General features: G+C 42.4%; 1 long non-coding RNA gene across 2 annotated transcripts; it reads left to right on the forward strand.

Moving 5' to 3' along the window:
- Positions 1 to 12,064: 12,064 nt before the first annotated feature.
- Positions 12,065 to 16,376, forward strand: LOC119717168 (uncharacterized). 2 transcript variants are annotated; one of them, XR_005266255.2, is made up of 4 exons: positions 12,065 to 12,183; positions 13,731 to 14,150; positions 14,839 to 15,000; positions 16,117 to 16,376. It is a non-coding gene; the product is annotated as an uncharacterized lncRNA (long non-coding RNA). The 2 variants fall into 2 exon arrangements; XR_011809972.1 differs by lacking the exons at positions 12,065 to 12,183; positions 13,731 to 14,150 and adding an exon at positions 14,235 to 14,585.
- The last annotated feature ends 444 nt before the right edge of the window (positions 16,377 to 16,820 follow it).

The following is a 16,820-nucleotide window of genomic DNA, read 5'->3' on the forward strand; positions in this document are numbered from 1 at the left end:
GTCCTGGGGCTGCCTCTGCACATCTTGGCTGCTTGCTTGTTTGGCTTTGCTCACAGTGTAACCAGAACATGTTAAATCAGGAAGAAATGTTTCATACTGTGCCATGTTCTGGATGATCTCATTACTTTAACCTCCTTCATGACCACAATAAGCAATAGATCCAGACCACATCAAGTTTCAAGTCAGTGTGGGAACAGCTTTGTGCCTTTTTGTCCATCTCAGGTACTGTTTGGTTTGCCTGGTTTTACCCCATGACCACTTTGTGTCATGGCTGGTCGAGGTGGAGCTGAGCTCCCATCCCGCTCGCCCCTGGCAGCCCATTGCCCCGGCACGGCGCGCTGATGCTGCAGCCCCCAGACGGGCACCTGCAGGTGGGCGCTGCTGGCGGGGCTGAGCCGGGCGCACTCGATGGCCGCATGGGCTGGGGACATGTCTCAGTGCCGCGGGAGGGGATGGGGTCTTTGCCTGTCCCCGTGCAGTGGGCACCACCGCTTCATGAAGGGCGGTGATGACAGAAGCTGACCGCAGTGTAATAAATAGTTACAGTCTTGGTGAAACAGCCAGCAGATTTCTGTGTGATGGAGCTGTGCTGGTGAATTCACTTCATGTGACATATCTGGTGATATCCTATAAATCCTAATAAGCAATATTAAACAGCCATGCATAATTCTATACCTAAATTCTTCATTAAGGTTAACTATATATTTTAACTAGATAACTGTTCAACTTACTGATAACGTGCGTAGCTGTTGGGTGAGCGTGGGCACATGCCTTCTGCTCTCTGCATCTTAGCACTCTCGCAGGAATCATATTTAGCCACAGACCCTGTCACATATCCAGTTAGTGCTGAATTAGTATGATGACAAGACACAAAGGGAAAGTAATTCAAGTAATAAGGAAACAGTGAAGAAAATGTGAAGAAATAAACTCTGTAATGGGGAGAAGTATTTACAATAATCTGTTCTAAAGGATATGAAACCAAAAAAAAAAAAAAAAAAAATCACCATCAGCAGAACACGTTATTTTACAAGTCAACCACTTCAACTGCACAAACTGTTATAATGTTTGAAAGAAGTTGCAAATCCTTGAGAGAAATGGGTTTACTGAGATTATGACATACATTAAATAGTTGACAAGACTGCCTAATTGTGTTGTATTTATAACAAGGATTCCATGTCATTCTGTAATTAATTTCATGGCAAGTGTGATGTATGTTTGCCTAACATAAAGAGCTAATGTGCAGATGTACACTGTTCATAACATTACCATAAATTCCCCCACTGTTGACAATCAGTTCATGGAACTAAGTTGCCAAATCCCAGCAGGACTCTGCTATGCAGAGTTTGGTCTTTTATTATATATGAATATCCTGCGCTGAAGTGCTGTGCTTCTGAAAAGCAGAAAACAAAACTCTCATGAATTGAATAGTATCATTTACTTTACAGCTAATTGCACGTGGTTTTGTTCTGTTCTGGTTTAAGCAACATCCATTGAAAACCTTTAGTAGGAAAAAAAAAACCAAAAACTTATTTACCCCATTGCAGTCAATAGGCCTGTGAAATGGACACCTAACTCAACTAAGTTAAGACTTGGTGACTTGTATTTTGTGCATTTTGATGGGGTACTGGCTGTTGGTTTAGTACAGAAATTGTTATTTTGAAGGTCATGCACAGAACACAGAGGAGGACCAAGGGCTCTGCAGTGCACAGCACCAAGCAGCAGATCTCCTCCTGCTGGCCAAGTGAGAATCCCCACCACTGGAAGTGAGACCTGGGGCCATGCCTGAGCAGGTCACCTGCCAGAGCTGATCTGCTCTCTTGTTGGTCACTTCAGAAAAAGCAGTGGCTGAGAAGAGCTAATGTAATGGACTTCAGGCATTTAGGAATCTGCTGCAGAGAAGAAGAGAGGCCCTGTTCCTCAAAGCCCCTGTGGAAATAGCAACAAGCAACAGTCTCATACACACAGTGAAGATTCACTCTGGAAGTCAGAAAGGGCTTTCTGACAAGAAGGAAGAGTGACTGCAGAAAAAGGCCCTGAACTTCCAGCAGAGTTCCTGAAGAAACAACCAGGCAGCTCTCAGGAACCCCATAAGCACTTCTGCTCTTGGTCTGAGAGAGGTAACAACCAAGGAGACCACTCACAGTCTCCCTGTGCTCGGTTTTCAATAGTTCCAAATTTCTGACTCAACACATCACTGTTGGCAGACAAAAACTGAGTTTCAGCAATAGACTTCCAACCACCTCTGCTTTTTGAAATTGCAAGTAAGGGGAATTTGAGGGAGAATGGGCTGAAGTTGCACCAGGGGAGGTTTAGGTTGGATATTAGGAAAAACTTATTTACCGAAAGGGTTGTTAGGCATTGGGATGGGCTGCCCAGGGAAGTGGTTGAATCCCCATCCCTGGAGGTCTTTAAAAGATGTTTAGATGTAGAGCTTAGGGATATGGCTTAGTGGAGGACTTGTTAGTGTCAGGACAGAGGTTGGACTAGGTGATCTTGGAGGTCTCTTCCAACCTAGATGATTCTGTGATTCTGTGAAGTAAATGACTAAACTGAATATGTCATTAACAACCTGAGAAATAAAACTGGACAAGAGTCTGAACTGTGCACTCACAACTGAACACTTAAAACAATGTGGACCTAGACTTGTGCGAACAACTGAGCTGAATATAGAAGCAGGTCTGAAAAAGATATTCTTGGCATTTGCCTGGGAGCTCTCTTTTCCAGAGCTGCAAACACTGGATTTACTGAGAATCAGCGCTGTCCGCACCACATTCACGAATATAAGATTCATCTGTATTTAGTTCACAACTGTAACGAAACCAGGGTGTGCCCAGCTTTGCTGTGAAAGGACTCGTGCTGACAGCAGGGCAGCAGAGCGGACAGTGGCAGCTGAAGGCACCTGGGCTCAGCCCCTGGAGGAGCAGCGCTGGTGCCAGGCTCCATTCGCCTGCTGTTCTCCTCTCTGCCCCTGCTGCCTGCTGCCTGGGGCCCGCAGGAGGGGCTCCCTGCACAAGAGTTCTTCCACCATCTGTTTCTTACCATCCCAGTGGAAATGCATCCACATTGTGCTGCTCCTGGCACTGAAAGCCGTCTCCACTCAAACCAGGAAGGTTTGGGTGGCTTGCAATGATTTCTGTCATCTTGCACCTTGTAGTTAGCAGATCTTGATTGGTAATCAGGGATACCTAAATAGATAATGCCAAGGACCTCTGTGGTGTCTCTCCTTGCTGGATCCATGTGTCTGTCATGCCCAGCAGTTCCTGGCATCACCAAGGACACAGAGACACTGGGCATATTCACAAGGATAGCATACCTCACCCAAACTGCTCTGCAGGCATCGCACGGTTCTGTGGTCCTTGGAAGGAGGATGCTCTCTGCTGGCTCTTGTCATTTATTTCTCAGTTTGCCTCAAGTGAGACAAAGGACAGCAAATAAATTCTGCAGGCAGTAATCAGGAACAGTCTATTAATATGAATCATAGAATCATAGAATTCTATATGCCTAATTCTATTCTATATGCCTAATTTCCACTGACCTGTAAATAATTTTTGTCTTGTCTGAAGATGCGGATCTTATTTCACGCTTTTAAATCAAGTGTTCTTTTCTATGAAGACTTAGTGAAACAGTCTGCAATTTTTTTGCCAGAAACACTTTCCTAAGCAAACCAATGATGATGCATTTCCACCTGCTTTCCAATCACTTTGCAACACGGTGTAGTAGACACCTCCCAGTGACACACTTCCCTCGTGAGACAGAAATGCAATGAGAAATGTCATTAAGTGTCCTTATGTTGTTATGAACTGTGAGGTCTGGAGACTGTCACTTGGAAGCATTTCTGATCAGGAGTGAGACACCAAGGAAGGCTCTCATTTTGAAGGGCTTTTATCTAGTTGCAGTAGGTTCACAGTTTCTTTGATGATGAAAAAATACTTGAAGAAAGTGTAAGATAGATGTCAATACGACTGATTCTAAAATTATCCCAAACATGAAAAGTGTTTTATATTTTTATTTTTTTAAAGACAAGAGGTACTGGGAAACGGACAGTAGTTCTTTTGACTGAGTTTAAACTTGTGCTCATCTGTGGCTGAGGTTCCTTCTGTTTGAAACTCTAAATTAACAGTTAATGTTTAGTTCTGGTAATATATATATATATATTTAGATAATAAAATTGTTCAAACCATTCATAGTGCAAATCAAGTTCAACTCCCTGAGAAGCCTCCTGTGCAAAGTCATGTGTGGAGGAATACTAAAGGTTTGCTTTTCCAGGCAGAATGTACTGCATAAAGCAACCTAAAAAGCATCCCACACCTGTGAGATCATGCAAGTAATCTCAGCCTCCTACGGAAAATGCACAATAAGGGCAGGAGACAGTTTGACCCTTGCACATTTGTAAATGGGAAAGGATTCACTGAGCATTTCCTCCAGAGAGAAGAGTGCCATTGTTCCTTTAGAGACCTATTTTATTTCTGAATTACTGCACCTTAGGAAGTGACCCAGTATTTGCTTTAAGATATCAAAAATATATTCTCTTTTCAGTGCTGTGTGAAATTTCAAGTTTTCCTTCTCACATTTACCCTGTGTAGAACTGGTATTAGCTACTGTCTGCCAATGCTATTTTAACGTGTTTCAAAGATAATAGAGGTTTTTCCCTGGAACATTGAATCCTCATGTTCACTATTTCTGGCAGAGTATTCAAGAATATGATTTCATTTTGCTTTCTTAAAAAAGCTAAGCAAAAATATATAGATATGTGCATAGCCTAAATTGAACTGGTCTGCACTTTCTCTGCACTTCTCAATACTTTTTTTTTTTTTTTTTTTTTTTTTAAATCAGGTTTGAGAACTAACTATGGGTGAGAGGTGGCAATGCTGCTGATTTTCTGTCATGTTAACATTCTGCTCATCAGAACTGGCAAAGAAACAACAGCAATTCTCAGGCTCCTCCTGCTCTCCCATCTGTGGTGTCAGTTTAGCCCCCTGCCCATGCCAAGCCAGCTGAGCATGGAACCAGCCAAAGACCAGCAGTTTTTTGTGGCACTGGGGGACCCACAGCAGCATAGGACAGAAGCTGAGAAACAGATCAGAGGAAAGCTCTGTGCTGTCCCACCAGGGATGGCACTGGGCATCGCCTGGGCAGGGTGCAGATGGGCATGGAGTGAAGCAGGACCAGTCTTAAGAAGTTCCTGCTAGGAAGGAGACCAGACTGTGAGGGAGACAACCAGAGACTTGCAAGGAGAGGATGATATGGGCTTAAGTTGTGCCAGGGGAGTTTTAGGTTAGATGTTAGGAAGAATTTCTTTACTGAAAGGGTTGTTAGGCACTGGAACGGGCTGCCCAGGGAAGTGGTGGAGTCACCATCCCTGGAAGTCTTCAAAAGACGTTTAGATGTAGAGCTTAGGGATATGGTTTAGTGGGGACTGTTAGTGTTAGGTTAGAGGTTGGACTCGATGATCTTGAGGTCTCTTCCAACCTAGAAATTCTGTGATTCTGTGATAAAATCAGGCCTGAATTAATCCTTCTCCTAATCACAGGGATGTGTACACGCACACACACAATTTGTCTAATTCTGGTGTTTTTATGCTGAAGAAGAAAACCACTTCTCTGAAGATGAAGATTTCATCCCTCAGCTGCTGGAGACTGATAAAGCACGTCAGGAAACACAATTGCATGCTCAACTCACTCTTCCCCTGACATCAGCTCTTACCCGTGGTCAGGGACAGGACACTGCCTGAGACAGACAGAAGACAGTACTGGGAACTGGGAAGGTGACGTATTTATGCCCAGGTCTTGGAAAACACTGTGTAATGATCACTTTTAGGTAGCACTCCTGTTATTAGTAGGATTTGCTCTGTGCGTGTCATCTCTCTATGAGTATCCCAGTTAATGCAAGCACAGATGAGGGTACTCGTAGGAAGCAGGGAGTTTGAAATTAATATTGCAGGGTATTTTTGAGAAAGAAAGATTCTGAATTCATAATCTTGAATATTTGTATCTGGAAAAAGGCTCTGAAATACCTTTGGCACTTGATCTAAACCAAATTGAAGATGGTACATATTGCTTTCATAAAGGCACAAAGAGAAAGAATAGAAATAGGGCTCGTCTACTCCAAAAAAGTCAGATTTTGTAACTGCATATGTTGTTCAAGACAAAGAAATTATCTAGCAAGAAAAGAATGTTAGCAATGTTTAAGGAAACTGACCTTATAACAGGAAATTTGAGAGCAAAGAATAATATGGAGGTAAATTCATGCAATATAAAGTTCTACATCAGAATTAGTCATTAAAAATTCTTCCATTGTTATATGAATATACATTAAGTAATGATAGAAAAGCAACTTTGGACACGTTATTTCTGTAAGCTTTTTGCGCATTATCCCTGCATTGTCCTGAGAAGATTGTCACCAGACTGGCTTGCTTATTTCCTTTGCTCTTTATTGTCTCTGGAATAGATGTAACCCTGATTGAAGTCCTGGGCCACTCTCTCTTTAACTTAAACCAAATGAAGAATAGAAAAAATTTTTTCCTTCCATGCTATTGGCTCTTATGCAGCACTTTGAACACAGTTTCACAGAGAAAGATAAAGTATTGCATCAGACAAATGTTTCTTGGAGCTGTCCTTGGCCTACATTGTCTGTCGCTGAGTGAGCTACATATTCATCATTCACCGTGCACGAAGCCAGTGGGTTTCCTGGTATTTTGCAAGTGCATGGGGAGACGTTGTCCCTGACCTGAGTTCATAATCTATCGGAAGGCAAAATAACAAAGATTCTTGTGGCACTCAGGGTACAGGTTTGAATTAAGATGAGTAAGGGAGCATTACACACATCACTTTGGAAAATGTTTTCCTGTCAATGTCTGTTTAGAGGGAGGATGTGAAAATTTGCTTTCACCAGATCTGAGAACAAGAGGAAGTATTAAAATAATTTTTCTGCAGATGAAAATGGTTTTACAGTGATTTGCAAATGTGGCATAATTAATCCCGAAAATGAGTCTGGAGGTACAATATGTCCCATCTGGCAAATTATGGGAATCAGCTCTGAACTGAATTGTAATTCTTGCCTCCTCACAGTGTTTGGGGTCATACTGGTGTTCTGACCTTGTTGGGGGAAGGCTTACTGAAACGTATACCTCAGACTTAGTCTCTGATCTCACTAATCAGTAGCTTTTGATAGTGGGGTGGAACTGTCTGCCGTCTAATCATATTGTTGTATCATTGGCAAGGCTACAGGCAACAGACAAGACCAAAAGAATTCAGGCAGATGAACACTTTGACCCAAAACCGTTCTCTCTATGAAGCAGGAGACCATCGTGCCAAGCTGGGAGCCCTGCTGTGCCTGCCAGAGACGTCCCACTTCCTGCACCTTCATGCAGAACAACCAGTAACCAGAACGCGTTGCAAGACCTCATGATCTCCCCTAGAAGGCTCGTTTTGTTGTCACCAATTAGCCAGTGGTGATGGGAAGCCAGGCTTGGCTCCCACCCCCGTTATGGGGGATGGCAGTGCTGCCCACAGGGTGCCTGGGCTGGGCAGCGTGGCTGGTGAGGCCTCGCCATGGCTCTCCTTGGGGAGGAGCACAGGTCCTGATTCTGCACCAAAGTCAGATAATTTGGGTGGCCTCCTGTCCCTCCCTCCTGGAAATGTATTTGAAAAAAATGTATTTGAAAAAAAATGTATTTGAAAAAAATGGCAGCATGTGTTTTCTCATTTGCTGGAGTCAATAACCCAGTGAACATGACGCACAAATTAATCACATGCCATTGAAGAGAGATGATGGGAATCGCCCTGAGAAAAGGCAGCATTCAGCAGCACGGTGTAAGGGATCAATATGTCTCTCTCATAAAAAGTAATAAAAGCATATGAAAGATGACAGGTTAGTCACAAGAAAGCAAAGAATGCAGTTTCAAAGCCAGACAAATAGTATTTGACCCAAACCTTCCAATTAACATCATGCCAAGAGAGTTCTAATGGGAAATTAAGTCTGTGCTTGAGAAGGCATGGCTGAGGACCTGACCTGTGGAGAAGATATTAGAGAGACAGCAGCAATATTTTTAGCAGTGTAGAGAGAAGAGAAAACAGAACATGCAGCTGGAATGTATACTGAGGGCTGGCCAAGCTTTGGGTATGTCCTGCAGAGCAGTCGCACCACCCAGAGCTATGGGTCTCCAAAGATGAGGAGGTCTTGGTTTATCTCTGCTGCCCAACACAGCTTTGGGGCACATTTAAAGCATGGGCTCTCAGGGTGTTATGAGTTGCCTTCACTTTCTTGCTATGAGACTCCAACACACGACTTCAGACAGGAAATCCAAATGAATTAGTATTCAAGGTTAATGATTTATTTCAAAAGAGTTTCTTTATTAGTAATCAAGAAACCAAATGAGGACAATGGATTAAGAGTGGAAGTGGTGAAATGGTTCTCCTAATTAAGTAAGGTGATGCCTCAGGGGGTTCAGGCAGTAGGTGAACTGAGCCCAGCTTCTCTTTCCTGATCATCTCTGGCATATTTGACTGAGTGAAATGTCCATTCACAAAACTGAGTATATTTTTGGTGATATTAATATCTGTCCAAGAAAAGAGATTTCCTTGGCCAGTTGCCTTATGTCTTGCACTGAGGCAAACGCAGAAAATCTGTCACATGCCCTTTGAGATGAGAAGGGACATGTTTCCTTGGCAAACCTCCCCACTGTGTCTGTGCAGCTGCCCTCAGCATGACGGGCTGCATCACATTGAACTGCGGTGCACAAAGCCCAGCTGCAGAAGCTGCCCCCGCCCTCCCAGCTGACGTTCACACTGCTTCCCTTCTCCTGCAGCTCTCTCTTTTTCCTCTGTGGCAGGGAAAGGGAAATCTCTCATGTTCTCTCCTCCCACCTTCCACCTGCTCAGTTATACCTGCTCATGCCCTCTCTGATCTCCCATTTTGCTTTTGTTGCTCTTTTGCCATCCCCCTTTGCTCCTCACACTTGTTTTTTGTTTGTTTGTTTGTTTGTTTTACACCACAAAAATAACATGCTTATAACATGCTTTAATCCCTCTCATTCTAAAAATAATCCCATCCCCAATCCCATTTACCTTTCCAGCAATAATTCATCCTTCCTTTATCTGGAAACTAATTTACCAAGCTATACTGACTACCTTTCAGCCATTGCATACTAGACAATTACCAAATGCTTGAAGACTTTTCCCCCACCCATTCCCCATTGGTTCAATTCCCCTAAAAGAGAGCAACATGGAGAGGGATGGAGTCCTCTCACAAAAGCGCCAGCTGAGTGATCAGTCTGCCAGCATGTAGGAATGGACAAGCTGTTGACTCCCTGCTGGCCCACCCCTCTGCTGTATTTGTTAACAAGTAATAATCAAGCTCAGCACTGTTTATACCATCAGTTATTTCCATCTCCTTCTCACTGTCTTCTATACCCAGCCCTGTACTCCATTTGTACAGATGTCTGCATGTGTCTAGATCAAGCTAATGTAGTGAATTTTCATCTTGCAGTTGGCTACCAGAGCACATTGCTTCCTGTTTGCCCTAAAGTCTCCATTCTGTTTTATCTGCATGCTTTGATCTCTTATAACTTTCACACCTATGCTAAAAAGGGCTTAAATGCTTTGGTGCTAACTCACATCAGCCACACAACTGAAACAGGTCACACTGAAATCTCTAAAAAAAATAAATAAAAAAAAGCAACCAAAAAAAAATTCCTCTCAGGTGAATCTGAGCTCCGTCTGCTACACACCTTCAGTTACACTGATCATGAAACTAAAAGCCAAATTAATAGATTAAGCTTTTATTAATATTATTATTTTATTTAAGTATAAATAAGAAAGACATGTACCATTCATTGTTTGGAACATTGTTGATGCCTTCTATGTCTGATTGCAATTAGACGTGTTATTCCAAAATGAATCTGATTTAACCAGCAGTTACAAGGGAAAAATCAAGCTCATAAGTCAGTTTCCTGAGTCAGAGGAAAAATTGTTCTGCTAAGAAGAAAAAGGATTTGCAGGAGCCTCCTATCATTTGCTTATTTAAGCATTTACTGACTCTCAGAATTGTTTAGCGGTTTAATCCAATACTCTAACAGGAGACTGGGGGCCATTTCCCTCATCCCTTCCAGTTTCAGCCTCCATCTGCTCCTCACGCCTTCAAGAGCCCTTTGCACTGGGTAAAACCCATCTCTGTTAAACTGTTCCAGGTGCTTCAGGCAAGAACTGAGAAAATTGGGGATTCCTGCTTTTTGGATGAAGTAGGGGAGAAATCCCAGTGGAACTTTTGGGTGGACTTGACAATAACCAGACCTGGCAGCAAGAAATTTCTCCTGCAAAAGCTTCAGTTTACTACAGTCTGGTGAGTCACATCAGATTCGGAGAACGAGGAATTTCCCAAGTGTATGTCTGACGTCTTCAGTAGAATGGAGGGATGATATCAATATGTATATATTTTTACCAGATATGCAAATAATTTCTGAAGCTCTCAATTGCTGCTGCTTGTGGACAATCACTAAAATTTTCACTCTTAAACCAGCTGTTGTGAATAACTTCCTTGCTGAGCCATATGGCATAATTTTTATTTCATTTTGAAATGTGGTGATTTTATATTTATTTATCTATTTATTTATTTATTTATTTATTTAACTCTATTAAGCAACAGAAGGAAAGCTTCATTGCCTTATCTCCCATGTTTTTGTTTCTCTATATGTGCACCTCTATGGAGCAACAGCACAGTTTCCACTAATGTGGGGTCCTATCAGGGTACTGGCCCCTTCCAGCTTCACGAGTGGTGCCAGGAAAGTCAGTACTGCTGAGCGATATGTGTTGTGGTGGTACGGGGCACTTGCTAAATCTTTCTCTTCTTACACCCATTAATTAAGCTAATGCCATGTCTGAAGATACAATGTGTAGTGTTTAAAGAAGCCTTAAGAGAAAACTAAACTATGTTAGGCCCTTGGCATGAAAGGGTGTGCATCCAAGGAATGTTCCTAACAAACCAAAATTTCTAAAACACTACAGTACTGAAGACGTAACAGACCCCCTAGCTATGTTACATGCAATGGTCATTACTGGAAAAGCAGCAGGAGCAAAGCAAGGTAAGGGAGCCATCTGCCCTGTTAGTTGGTGTCAGCAAGGAAGCTGATCTGTGTGTGAATGAGAAATACAGGCTGGTTCACACAGACAGGAGCACTGGTAAGCCAAACATCTGGGGTGCTTTTACCTTCGGTGATGATAAAAACAAATAACATGGTTCACCAAGGAAAGGCAGGGAACTTACAACCCCAGAGCTTCTCTGGAAGTCTGGTAATTGCCTTTGGTCACCTGCAGAGACTGCTGGGATCCATGGAGCTACAGACAGGGTAATCAAATGGGAAAGGCACATCACAGCTTTGGGCACACACCCAAACTTTCACAATGTTCCTAGGTAAATTAGAGCAAAAATGCACACTTCTAAAGGCTGGTGAACTGTTTTGCACTGAAAATTGCTCTCCCAGAGAGGAGTCCAACCCTTGGAAACAAAGTGTATAATTAAAATGCTTAAACAACCATTACAACAGAGGTGTGAACATGCTCCTATAATTATACAGCTGTTTGTTCATTAAAGAAGAAATTTAATGCAATTATAATATTTACAATTCTGCACATTAAAAAAAAAAAAAAGAGAGAGAGAGAGAGAGAAAAATAGAGTTTTCAGCAAAAAAAGCAGACTGTGCTGTCTCCTCTCCAAATTGGCCTTTAGATATCAGGGCTTACAGAAAACATTTACAAGGGGCAATCTACTCAGCAAGTTACCGGATTTTTCCTTGTTTGAATGATGTAATTCAGAGTTAAGAACAGAGCCGATGACTGAAGGGTCCCTGATAACCTTTAAGATAACAGATTTGTCCCAGCCATACAATTCAAACTTCTTGTGGACAAGAGACTAGAGGGTAAAGGAGCCTAAGATAGTGTCCTGTAAAAGGGGAACTGGAGACATACCAGCCTGCTGTGTCTGAGCCCTTTTCCAGACCAGCACACAGCTGAGTGTAATGATGAGTGCAACAGATGAGTGCTGCTCAAGCTCTCACTCTTTTGCCTGCTCCCCAAAGGCTGGCACCCTGAAATCAAAGAACTTTGCTCCTCTCTTCCCATGAAAACATGAGCAGAACAGCCCCCAGGACTGTGCACTACCAGGAGGTTAGACCAAGAGTGCAAAGTACAGGTACAGACTAGAGCAGACAAAAACGATGCAAACTGTGAGTAGCAGAGAATAGAGAGGCACTGCAAGAGTGCTCCCCTCTTGAATGCAGCTGCAATTTTGCTGAAGGCACAGCAGTTGGAGTAGGATAGCCTAGCCACTCGTTCATACAAGATTTGACCTCGCTACAATTTATTTTACAGAGTGTTAAGCTACAAGATTTTGTAGAGGTGGAGTAGGGAAGGGTTTCCACACAGGACAGAGACTATCTGATGTTTATGCTCATCATGGTTATTAGCTCAATTTGAGGATAAGAAACATAACTGTGATCTACTAGTGATGCAGATGTCACATGCTGCTCAGTGTTATCACCAGTGTGAGAACTAAGCAGAGTGAGGAATTGATCCTGCACAGCTGGGAAAATTCCTTCTGTCAGGGAAGGAAAGAAGATAATGAAGACTCAGGCAGGGTTAACATAGCTGATTAGAGGGGTTTAGGTTTAATGCGTAACACCACTTTTGAAGCAGATGGCTGAACCATGCTGTAATTTACCAAGCTGGCTTAAAGGCAAGAGAGGAAAAGGGGCTTCTTGGGTGCTTCTCCTTCATTTCGCACATTTTACACGTCTCTTGATATCAGACATCATCTAGGAGGTGCCAATAATGAGAAAGTATGAGAAAGTATGCTTAGATAGAGAACATATTAAATGTAATTGGCAGAGGTGAAGAGACAGAGAAATGTGCCTAAGTCATCAGTACTAGCCACCAGTCCTCTTTTTTGAGGGTGTGGATTGGTATAAACTAAACTATTAGCTAGAAACTGCAGGGCAAAATAAGGAAAAGCTGGGGCAGCTATGGTGTTTAACTTTGTTCTAATAGTAGTTACTAATGGAAAAGTGAAATTAATTGCACAATGAAGGTTGTATTTGACTTAGATGAAGTGCGTGTAGCTAAAGTGTCTCTAGTACATCATTCAGACCTGAGCATATAGCAACAGGAAATCAATTAATCTCCACCAACATTTGTTCTTTCTAGTGTGAAATGGTTTTAATTAACTTATTGTGAGTGGTCAGTCACTGCTCACTCTGGAAGAACCTCACAGACTTAATGAAGCACCATTCTTTCTAAATTTGTGTTGGAAAAGTGACAATGACAAATTTTGAAGCTGAATCACTTGGCATATGTGATCAATTAATGGAATACCTTCCTCATCCCATTTATTTAACTCCTGTCTGGTTATTTTTCCCAATTAGGCAGTAATCTTGTGGCTTAGGCTATGAGTCTAGGAGCAAGCATACCATTGTCACTTGACAAAAAGCAATTTGTACACAGGAGAATTGCTTTAGCAGAGGTCATAGCCATCTAATATTCATTTGGTACTTTCTATAGTCATTGAAGAGTTTGAAATGAATAAAAAATATGCAGAGCTCAGGGCAGGTCATTCACTGAAGACAAAATGGGATAGCAGATTGCCCAGTGTTATTTCTCTTAGCTCAGTAGAGAAGCTGTGCACTGGGTATGTGATGGGTGTCCCTGTCAGCTGCAAAAAAAAACACTTTTTTTTTTTTCCAGGCAGAAGTCAGCATATGGAAAGGAAAATTGAAGTGAAGTGCATGGAGTCTCAATTAAAAAACAACAAATAAACAAAACACACACACACACAAAAAACAAGTAAACAAACAAAACCAAAAAATTAAAAACCCTGAAATGCCACAGCCATGGGGCCAGGTCTGTTGGACACTATTTGAAGCTTCATACTAACACGAGCAATTGCAGCCATAGACCACCTGGGCAAAGAGCGAAGCTGCTCCTGACTGCACTTGTTTTCTCTGGCATCACTTTTCTCAAGTATTTCCAAATACCACTGAGTTTTGTGGTCTCATACAGATATGACTTCGGTACCTAAACAGAAGACAAGTCCAGCTCTGGCTTGTTGCACCACAGCCCACAACAAAATGGCTGTGGAAGAGACCTGTGGGGAAGGAAGAGAAGGTAAGCTTGTCCTCTTAATTTTGCAATTATAAGATGCCAGTAAAGCCTCAGTGCTCTACTAGGCAATGGAGCTGCCAAACACACCAGAGCTAGCAGCTGCTTGAGAGACTTGCCCTGGGACATATGGGCATGACATCAGTAAGTTAGTGAGCAGAGAAGAGGGGATTACTTTGGAACACCTGTTCCACACTAAGACCTTTCCATTTTACCAGTTCTCATTGCTTTTGGTTGCATCACCTGCAGGAGTTGCCTTGTTTCCACCTGAGCCAAAGTCTCACCACAGTGAAAGATGATAGGACTCTAATTTAAAACACGTAAACCATTTCACCAAAGCTGGCATAAACAGAGTGATGATGACACACACAGATTAGAAAGAGAGCCCAAGCAGTTGGGTGCCAGGCTGTTCTCTAGGAGGAGTCACGGATATTGTCATTGGTGGGCAGCTCTGCCTGAACCCTCCTGGAGCACTAGGCAGAGATTACTCACAAGTGCTAATTGGAGGCCACAGTTACAACAGCTAAAGCCTGGGGATTCAGAAATTAGGTGGCTTTTCTGAGCAGGAGCTCAGATAATCACCACCATGATGTTGACACTAGGAGTGCCACAGAGCCTCCCCAGCTCAGGGAGAGGCAGGTATGCCTGGAGCTTTTTTTGTGCCTTTCTAGTGATACCTCTCTCTCTCCTTCAGAAAAATGTAATAGTCCAAGCCTGAACTGACAAGGTCCTTCAGCCTTATCTTCCATGAGTTATTACTGTTCGGGACGTCTGTGCCGGGAGAACAAACTTCTGGATAATTCAGCCCCAAACAGTTAAAAGCTGTTCCCTAGCTCCCAGGCTGCCTTCCCCCAAGGTAAGCTGATATTTCCAAGTATTTATGGTTAGAGAACCAAAGAAAATGATCTGGGTTCTTCATGCAAGAGGAAGCTATCAGAAGAGATAGGAAAAGCTGTAGCAATACAGAACAAAATGCATTAACCTTTCCAAGAGAGAACTTAGCACTGGCAAAATCAAAAATACCACAAATATAGGAATATTTTTATGAAAAATTAATGCTGTGGTTTTCTGTAGCGACTTGTTCTGAGGATGATATCTGTACGTGATGCAAAGTTAAAGACCTTAACCTGTTGATTCATACAAGTAACAGGAAGGATAGTAAGTAGTTAAACACTTTATAAAGATAACATGGGAAGAAAATGCAGACTTTTTTTTTTTTTTTAAAAAAAAAGCTTGCCTAAAGGTTAATTATAATTATAAAGCAATTTTTTTTTTATTTATTTATATTTATTTTTTTTGTGCATAAATAAAAAGATGTTTAGTGACAAACACTAAGTATTAGTACTGTGGACATAATATGGGGATAGGGAAGGAGCAAAGCAGAGCTTCAATTCTCAGCAGATTTTATTACTGTGGGACACAGGGAGTGCTGGAGAAGACAAGGGGTGGGAGAGGGTCATGGGTGCTCAGGTGGCAGAAGCTGAGGCTGAGGCTGCCATCCCGGGGGGCTTCCTAGTTCTGTGGCCCCATGCCCCTCTCCCAGTCTGTGCCCTGGCACCCTGGGCTCAGCAGCGAGGTGGGAAGTTGAGCTCAGCACCTACAAGTTGCTCTGCCAGCGGGGTCGAGGGCACAGTGGCACAGGAGCACAGGGCAGCTGGGCTGCTTCCCCGAAGGGCTCGTGATGGTGAATGGAGCCCAGTCCCAGCAAGGCGTGGTGCTGCTATGGTGAGCACACACTGAAAATTATGGGACATCTATTCACCTTTGTCACACCTCAGATTTCCTTCTTCTCATAAAAAAATAATTGTATTTGCCGTTGCTTATTTGCATGTTCATTTAAAAGTTTTAATCAAACGACTAAGAATGACTTTCATCCATTTTGGTAGCTGCCATATTTCGTCTTCAAATGCAACGTTCTTGTATAGTAACAACTGCAAATCCTGTAATATTCTTACGTCCCTATTTTCTACAGATGTATACAACCAGGAAAGCATCACTGCTCTCTGACCTGAAGCTGACATTACCCTCACCATGGTGCTGCCAGGTTTGTTGTCCCATAGTTTGTGCCAGCTATGGCCTCCTGGATCATCTGCTCAGAGCATGGCTCACAGCCTTCTGCTCCTGGACACATAACCTGTGCTTCTCACACGTCTTTCTCTGTACGCGCCCTTACTGCAACTATCTGTGCAAATTCTTTGTGGCCATAATTATATTCTCAGTTTCTCTCTTTAAGCTGCCTTTGACAAGTCATTTATATTTTGCCGGCTTTCATGAGCTTTTATAGAAAAAGAAAGTTGGCAGGCAATTCTCTGCTATCCTACATGTCTCTTGTTGTCTGTCTGATGATTGATTTCCAGTGGGAGTAAGTTTTGATATTTGAAAAGATACAGACTATTATTCTTGAACATTTAAGTTGTGTAATGGAAGTATCTGTCTGACAAACCCAGAAGGGTATCTGTGCAAAGAGTTCAAAGGCTTAAGGAAATTCTGGATCATGTATAAACCATTGTCCAATGCCTCGTTTCTCACATCAGACAGATAATGGAGAGAAGACAACAGAAGAGTATAACCAAGGTAAGGAAAAAAGGGGTAAAAATTGAATATTTCAAAAAAAGTTAGGAGAAATACTAAATTTTGTAAGACAAAAATACAACAGAAATGTGGGTGAAAAGGACC

The sequence above is a fragment of the Anas platyrhynchos genome, chromosome 5 (genome assembly GCF_047663525.1).
Source record: "Anas platyrhynchos isolate ZD024472 breed Pekin duck chromosome 5, IASCAAS_PekinDuck_T2T, whole genome shotgun sequence".
Lineage (NCBI taxonomy): Eukaryota > Metazoa > Chordata > Aves > Anseriformes > Anatidae > Anas > Anas platyrhynchos.